This window comes from Atta colombica, unplaced genomic scaffold (genome assembly GCF_001594045.1).
Source record: "Atta colombica isolate Treedump-2 unplaced genomic scaffold, Acol1.0 scaffold47, whole genome shotgun sequence".
NCBI lineage: Eukaryota > Metazoa > Arthropoda > Insecta > Hymenoptera > Formicidae > Atta > Atta colombica.
In genome coordinates, this window is record NW_017259536.1 from 605,842 (window position 1) to 614,076 (window position 8,235).

At 34.2% G+C, this 8,235-nt stretch overlaps 1 pseudogene; it reads left to right on the forward strand.

Annotated features, from left to right (window-relative positions):
- LOC108691432 overlaps nt 1-8,235 on the forward strand; it is an 84,370-nt pseudogene that overhangs the window by 47,381 nt on the left and 28,754 nt on the right.

The following is an 8,235-nucleotide window of genomic DNA, read 5'->3' on the forward strand; positions in this document are numbered from 1 at the left end:
GTTTTTAGTATATAAATTTATTAAATTATATATTTATTTATTAAATTATATAAGTTAGTCGGCACGAACTTTCCGGACAACCCAATATATGTATATATACATATATGTACACATACATTTAGATATTAGATTTTGAGCCTTACTTCTCTATTAAAAAATAAATTCTTAGCGTTTTTTATTTATATATTTATCATAAAAATTTATATAATATATTTTGTGAGTGACCAGGAAAAAGTGACGAAAAAAGTAACGACTCGTTAATTTTTGAATAATGAGTAACGGTAACGAGTTAAATTTTTTTGAAAACAGGACAGCAACGGTAACGAATTACTTTATAAAATAATGTCAACCCGGTTAATTCCCATAATTCATTTTATTGGTGACATTGCTGCGTGCACGATGGATTTGTGATGGCACGGCCATGCGATGACCATCCAAGCGTTTCCCGCGGTATGATTGCTTCACACTTGATCGAGAAAAATAAGATTTTCCCTGCTTTCCAAATTTTATTTAAACAGACTTCAAATGCGGACGAACATGTTTTACAGTAGATGCGGAAAGGATCTCAACGATACGGTAGCGCGGTAAAACTTATTCACCGCGAGGCGAGATACGTGCTGTCGATGAGACAGAGAGGCCATGATGATCTGAATGTTTTTGATCGATTACGCGCGACGCATGCGTCGCTTAACAATCGACATCTCGTAGATTGATCGATTCTTTATCGATGTGATTAGACGATGTGACTAGACGCCGTAAACGATAGGGGTATCGAACACATTTTATTATAACTTTGTATTTATAAATACATTATAAATACCATATTTAATTTATACTTTCGGCACAATATATTGTTTAACCAAAAAGAGGAAACTCTTTATAAAATAGAACCAGCATCCTAAACATATTGAATATATGTACACACACATTGAATGTAAAGTTTTTTTTTGTACATTTGTTATTCCATTGTGTAGACTATGGATTCCAAGTATATTTGGTAAACACATGGAAATAAGTAGATAAATCAATTGTTTGAAAAATAGTTTTTTATTTATTTTTACACGTTAATAGACGTATTAATATGTTAGTAAAATAAATTTATAATTTTATAAAAGTAATATTGGATCTGTTAAAAGTGCGCGTAAAGTGAGAAATAACGTTGGCTAAGGAAAAAATAACGCAATGTGAAAAAGTATAATTGTCAGTATATTACATTTGAAATCAAGGTATCAATAATAACAATAGATATTTTTTGACAGCAGAAGGCTGTCGCAAACGTAAACTTACTTATTAATAAATAATAAATAAATATAAAAAATATTAACTCAATGTTTAGCTACTATAGTATAAAATTAACACTTTTATAGTAGAAATTAATGTATCGAGTATCGTTTGTGCAGAACAATATGGTAAATTAAAGTAAACGGCTTAAGGTTAGAATAATTAGTTTTAGCTACACAAAGAAAGCTAACACAAAGAAATATGATATGTCTAATAATGAATAGTGAGAATCGAGTATTCGAATATTAATATAAAGTTGAATATAAAATTTATATGCAAAAAGTTAATCGTTAAAATAAATAAGAATAGTTAGTATCAATATGATTATACATACCAGGTATATAAGCTTAAAAACACATTTTTTTTTCCTAGGAAGCAAAAACAAATTTATTCAAAGTATTTGTCCTCGCTAACTATACATTTTTCCCATCTTCTGGGCAATTTGTGTATACCACGCCAAAAAAATTCTTCATCTTTCAAGGCAAATCACTCATCAAGCCTTTTTCGGATGTCTTCGTAAGAATCGAAGTGCCGCTCAGCGAGCGCGTGGCCCATCGACGAAAACAGGTCATAATCAGAAGGTGCCAAGTCTGGTGAGTAAGCGGGATGGGGTAGTCAGTTGAGTGTCTCCAAGTAATTTTGGACCATGATTGACGTGTGCGATGGTGCATTGTCGTGGAAGAAAATCAGCTTGTCATGTCTTTTCCGATAATGCGGCCTTTTTTCACGCAGAGCACGATGTAATTTGATCAATTGTTGGTGGTAGCCGTGAGCATTAACAGTTTCACCAGGTTTTAACAGCTCGTAGTAGATGACACCAAACGCACAGCATCGTTTTCTGAAACGATTTGGTCTTGAGGAAGATGTTGATGATTGGGCGGGATCAATTCAAAATTTCTTGCATTTAGGATTCTGAAAATAGATCCACTTTTCATCGCCTGTCACAATCCGATGCAGGAAAGACTTTCTTTTTTGTCTGGCAAGCAGAATTTGGCATGTGTGTTTGGCGTCGCTCCATCTGCCTATCGTTCAGTTCATGCGGCATTCATTTTCCGATCTTTTAAACCTTCCCCATGGCATGTAGCCGCATGGAAATGGTTGCTTGAGAAACACCCAATTGCTCGGTAAACATTTTTTGAGATTGGGTATCGTCCTCGTCCAAAAGAGCCTGCAATTGACATCCTCAACCTTCCTGGGCCGATTTTCACGCTTCTTGTCACTCAGATCAAAATTGTCGTCATTGAACCGGCGAAACCAATCTCTGCACGTTGTTTCCGAAAGCATTGTTATCATAAGCCTCCAAGCATTCGATGCGATTCGGCAGCTGATTTCTTCAAATTGGAACAGAAAAGCAAAGCTTCCCGCATATGCTTTTTTTTTAGCAAAAAACTAGACATGATTACGAAAGAAAAAATGTATGTTGTTGTATGAAATTGCTGATGATGTGCACTGATTAATGTTGACAGATGTCAAACACATAGAAAAAAGTGTGTTGTGTGCCCAGGGTAGTTTTGTACGCTCACTAATGCCACCTATGAGCAAACAGCGGATTTATAAGCTTATACACCTGGTAGTCAATATAATTATACATAACAAAGCATGAACATATTATATGTTAATAACATATTATAAATGATATTATACATATAAGCAAAATACATCAGAAGCATAAAACATACATCAACAAAAATTAATTAAAGATTAAGCACAGTATGTAGAATAGTTAGCCAAACTGGTCAATACATCAAGAATAAAATACAGGAACAGTCAGTTTACAAGATTAATTCGGATTTCTTATCAATGCTGAATTATATATCTTAATGTACTGCAACTAAACAGATTGTTACGGCAAATATGTCGCAGACGCTATGGAATATACGCTATATAATGGAATTGCATTAAGGCTCCTGATTAAGAACTCTGTGTTGACAATGGCGACACGGAATCAGACGGAGGTCTAGCGAAATCAGTAGTCATACACTTAAGCTATATCCGTGTGCTCGCCTGCGGCCAAAAGTAAGACAGCGAGCTCCTTTCACTAGTCGTTTATTTCAAGCAACCGAAAATGCTTTCTCGGCCGCTCAACGACCCTAAGTATCAATAAGAGATGGAGGGCATTCTAAATAATATATAAGTTTTAATAAATTGTAGTAATAGTGTACTCCTCCCATTAATCCAGAAGTATAAATCATGTTAAAACGCAATACTTTACGAGATATTTAATTGTTTACAATTTTTCATGCGCGTTATACAGTATATCCCTCCTTCATAAACTCGAGTAGCAAGAATAGTTCAGAAATAGAATTTTACAGGAAAAAAAATTATAAATCAGCATTTCTTTTCATGAAAGTTTCGAATTAGACAAGAAATACGTAAGTTTGAGACTCGAGACTTGTGAAGAAAATAGATGAAAAAAAACCGAATAATTGTAAAAAGCACGTTTTTCGCTTAAACGAAAAACGAAAAATATTGATTATATGGAAAAAAAGTCGATATACAAAATGTAGGTATTCGAATTATAAAATGAGACGAACATTAAAATCGATTTATTAATTCAGTAGAAAAAAAATAAAAAACACTGAAAAAAGCCTTTTTTCACTTGCTCTCTATTCATTGAGATTTAAACACGAAGCTTGAAATTCTCATAAAATGTTAATACATAACATAATTATTGAAGATTTAATAACTAACTTTTGCAAATATAATAAATTAGTTTAAAAATAAATTAATTTTACACGAAAAATGTATATATATTTTATAAATATATATATTATATTCGACAGTTACTAACATTTGGCAAATTACTTATTAATAATTTGTTTATATGTATCATATTTCATCTGCAATTAAATTCACAAAAACAATTTTGTATGATTCCTTACATTTAATGTATAATTCCTTACATTTAATTATCCAATTTGGACACTTTTTACAGCATATTAAATAAAGAAACATAGCTAATATGACTTAAATTTGTTAATCAGACCTGCATTCCATCTCTCAAATGTGATTTTTTTAGTTTATAATAATAGAGTTATTCCATTTTTTTATACGGAAAAAGATACCAATACTTTTTAAAGTCTTTTATAATAGTTTAACTGCAAAAAATCGTTTTATCATTAAGTTTACGTGATAGTGCAACTCTTGAAGGAGAAAAATCACTCCTGTAAATTGCTATGCAACTGCTCAAAAACGAAGAAATTAAGTTTTCCGCAGACAAGATTTTATGCAAAAAGCTATTTGTTCACTAAAAGCCTGTTGCGGAAAATTTAATTTCTTTGTTTTTTTAATAAATCTACTTTGAACAAGCTATCTAACTTTGAACAAGCTTGATATATTCATTAACATATCATGCTTATTCAGAGCTAGATTTGTTCGTCATTACGAAGGCTACATTTTACGAGAATTTCAAAGTTTGCGTTTAAATCTCAATAAACAGAGAACGAATGAAAAAAGATCTTTTTTATTTCTTTTCTACTGAATTCGAATATTATATAATGAAAGTGCATTATTTTTTTTCTATTTGCCCTATGAGCAGAATTGAATTCTTTATTTTATTTTTAATAACTTTTTAATGTGTGACGGATGACTGCTAAAACTTTCCGAAGGTGTGATGATTCGATATGATGATCTTTATAACATGTGTGTAGATCAAGATCATCGGATGTGAATGGTCCATTTTAATTAATTTCTTGATAATTAACGAGCAATTGCTAAAACTGTCCGATGGTCAGTGTCATGACCTTGACAATATACGTCAGGATCTTCGGAGTACTATATTAGATATTTAATATTTTCGTACAATGAATGGTAGCTAAAAACCTCGAAAAATGTCATTTGGGACCTTCAGAACGTATGTCAAGGTCGAAGTCATCAGAGCTGAGCTGTCCATTTCACTTTTACTTTTTAACTTTTTAACAATCAACAAATGACTGCCAAAATCCTTTGAAAAACATGTGGAGTAAAGACCTTGATAACATATGTCATAGTTAAAGTCGGAGTTAAATTTTTTATTTTTAATGACATTTTAATGACATTTCGACAAGTGACTGTTAAAACTTTTCGAAAGTCGTTCAGTGTTATGACTCCCACAACGTATGTGAAGATCAAAGTCATTGTTGTTGAATTCATTTTGATTTTAATAATTTTTTAATAATCAACGAGTGAATACTGAAACCTTTCAGTCATTTAGGTTCCTGACAATGTATACCTTGCAATTGTCATTCAGGATCGTGGCATTGGCCTAACGGCAAGATAATGAGAAAGTAATTACTAATAAATGTGTCATTTGCGTATTAACTACAATGCTGGCACTGCTAGTACTATAATCAAAATGCAAATTTACAATAGCTAGGAATGTAGCAAGAAAATACCAAGTGTGTACGCTTAAATCCGCTGAATAGCTCATAGATGGCATTAGTGAGCGTACAAAGTTACCCTGGGCACACAACACACTTTTTTTATGTGTTTGACATCTGTCAACATTAACTAGTGCACATCATCAGCAATTTCATTCAATAACATACATTTTTTCTTTCTCGTAATCATGTCTAGTTTTTTGCTAAAAAAAAAGCGGGAAGCTTTTCTGTTTCAATTTGAAGAAATCGGCTGCCGAATCGCATCGAACGCTTGTGGAGGCCTATGGCGACAATGCTTTATCGGAAACAACATGCAGAGATTGGTTTCGCCGGTTCAATGACGACAATTTTGACCTGAGTGACAAGAAGCGTGAAAATCGGCTCAGGAAGGTTGAGGACTGTCAATTGCAGGCTCTTTTGGACGAGGACGATTCCCAATCGCAAAAAATTCTTGCCGAGCAATTGGGTGTTTCTCAAGCAGCCATTTCCATGCGGCTACATGCCATTGGGAAAGTTCAAAAGATCGGAAAATGGGTGCCGCATGAACTGAACGATAGGCAGATGGAATGACGCCAAAACACATGTCAAATTCTGCTTGCCAAAAAAGAAAGTCGTTCCTGCATCGGATTGTGACAGGCGATGAAAAGTGGATCTATTTTCAGAATCCTAAACGCAAGAAATCTTGAGTTAATCCCGCCCAACATCTTCCTCAAGACCAAATCGCTTCGGAAGACGATGCTGTGCATTTGGTGGGATCAGGAGGATGTCATCTATTATGAGCTGTTAAAACCTGATGAAACTGTTAATGCTCACCACCAACAACTGATCAAATTGCACCGTGTTCTGCGCGAAAAAAGGCCGCATTATCGGAAAAGACATGATAAGTTAATTTTCCTCCACGACAACGCACCATCGCACACGTCAACAATGGTCCAAAATTACTTGAAGACACTCAACTGGGAAGTGCTACCCCATCCCGCTTATTCATCAGACCTGACACTTCTGACTATCACCTATTTTCGTCGATGGACCACGCACTCACTGAGCGGCACTTCGATTCTTACGAAGATGTCCGAAAATGGCTTGATGAGTGGTTTGCCTCGAAATATGAGGAATTTTTTTGGCGTGATATACACAAATTGCCCGAAAGATAGGAAAAATATAATTAGCGGAGGCAAGTACTTTGAATAAATTTGTTTTTGCTTCCTAGGAAAAAAAATGTGTTTTCTGACTTAAAAACAGCGGATTTAAACTTATGCACCTGGTAAGTATTGTATGCCGCAGATTTAAATTAAGTAACAATTACAGATTGAAAAAAGGAATAAAATTAAGTAAAAGTTAGAAAAGAGTAATTGTAACTGTAACTTATGTCTGTATTCGTAGCTCTAGGCTACATATCTTCGTAGCCTTATGATTTCTTGAATTTAATTTTATATGCTCTGCGAATTATTTTATTGGCCAATATTTATTACACTGATATTAAAGTATATTTAATACATTAATAAACAGGCCACCATCTAAAAATTAAATTTCTATAATTAAGAATCTTTCCATTGTTCTTATGAATCATCTGACTAAATAACTGTCGTCCTATAAACGCCACGATTCTTTTCTTTCGAAAGAATCGGCTCCACGTCGCAACTATAGTTGGCATCTATGAAACTCAAGTGGAGTCCTCTAATAATGGTTTGACAGAACTGAAAAGAAAGACCGAAGTTTTCAAACTTGGAAACTTGTAAACACTAATCAAATCCGAAAGAAATAACGATTTTAATGCCCAAAAAGTGACAAGATTGCAAAAGACTATAAATATACTGAAGTCACGCAATAAAAGTAAAGATCCAAGCTTTGTTGTCCCAGACCAACAATTTCTTAAGAAAACAGGCGCCACATTGCGCCTAAAAAATAATAAAACGCATGGGATAACTTCCCGATAGCGTTGTCTAAGATCGGACTCGCGACAATGGTTGCCTTGCACGCAAAATTAGTTGTGCACGATAATCATCTGTTTACCCTAGTCATATTTTCCGCGAGGAAACAGAATTCGTCATCTATCTAGAACAATCTTGTCTCTTTAAAGACAAACGTAAATCATTTCTTTTTTTCTCGAAACACTTCTTCGAAACGATACACTTTAGATTAACAATGATAGGACACTATAAAAATCGTAAATATCGCGTGACATTTTAACTAACTATTGCATCCTGGACACTATGTCCTTTTTTCGGGGTATAAATAGAGATCTTAAATAGAGATCTCGCGGAAGCGTCAGTACGAAATCAGGCCTCAGTTCATATCGGTATGAAAATCAGACTATTCAGTCAGTAAAAACCCGATCGGAAAATTCACGCCAGTTCGCGTAGTTTTACAAGTGCGTAAAAATTGTAGGCAACAATCATTATTGGGATTACCCAGTCACTGACCACTGCGACTGCCCTCCTGACACTCTTCCGTGAACAGCGGGCCTCCTCGTTCACTTCAACTTACAATACATCTACCCGAGATCTCGTGAAGCAAGCAGCTAACAGTAAGTCGGCCTGCCATTTCTTCCAGTTTATCCACACATCTTCCTGCATAAAAAAAAATATATATATAT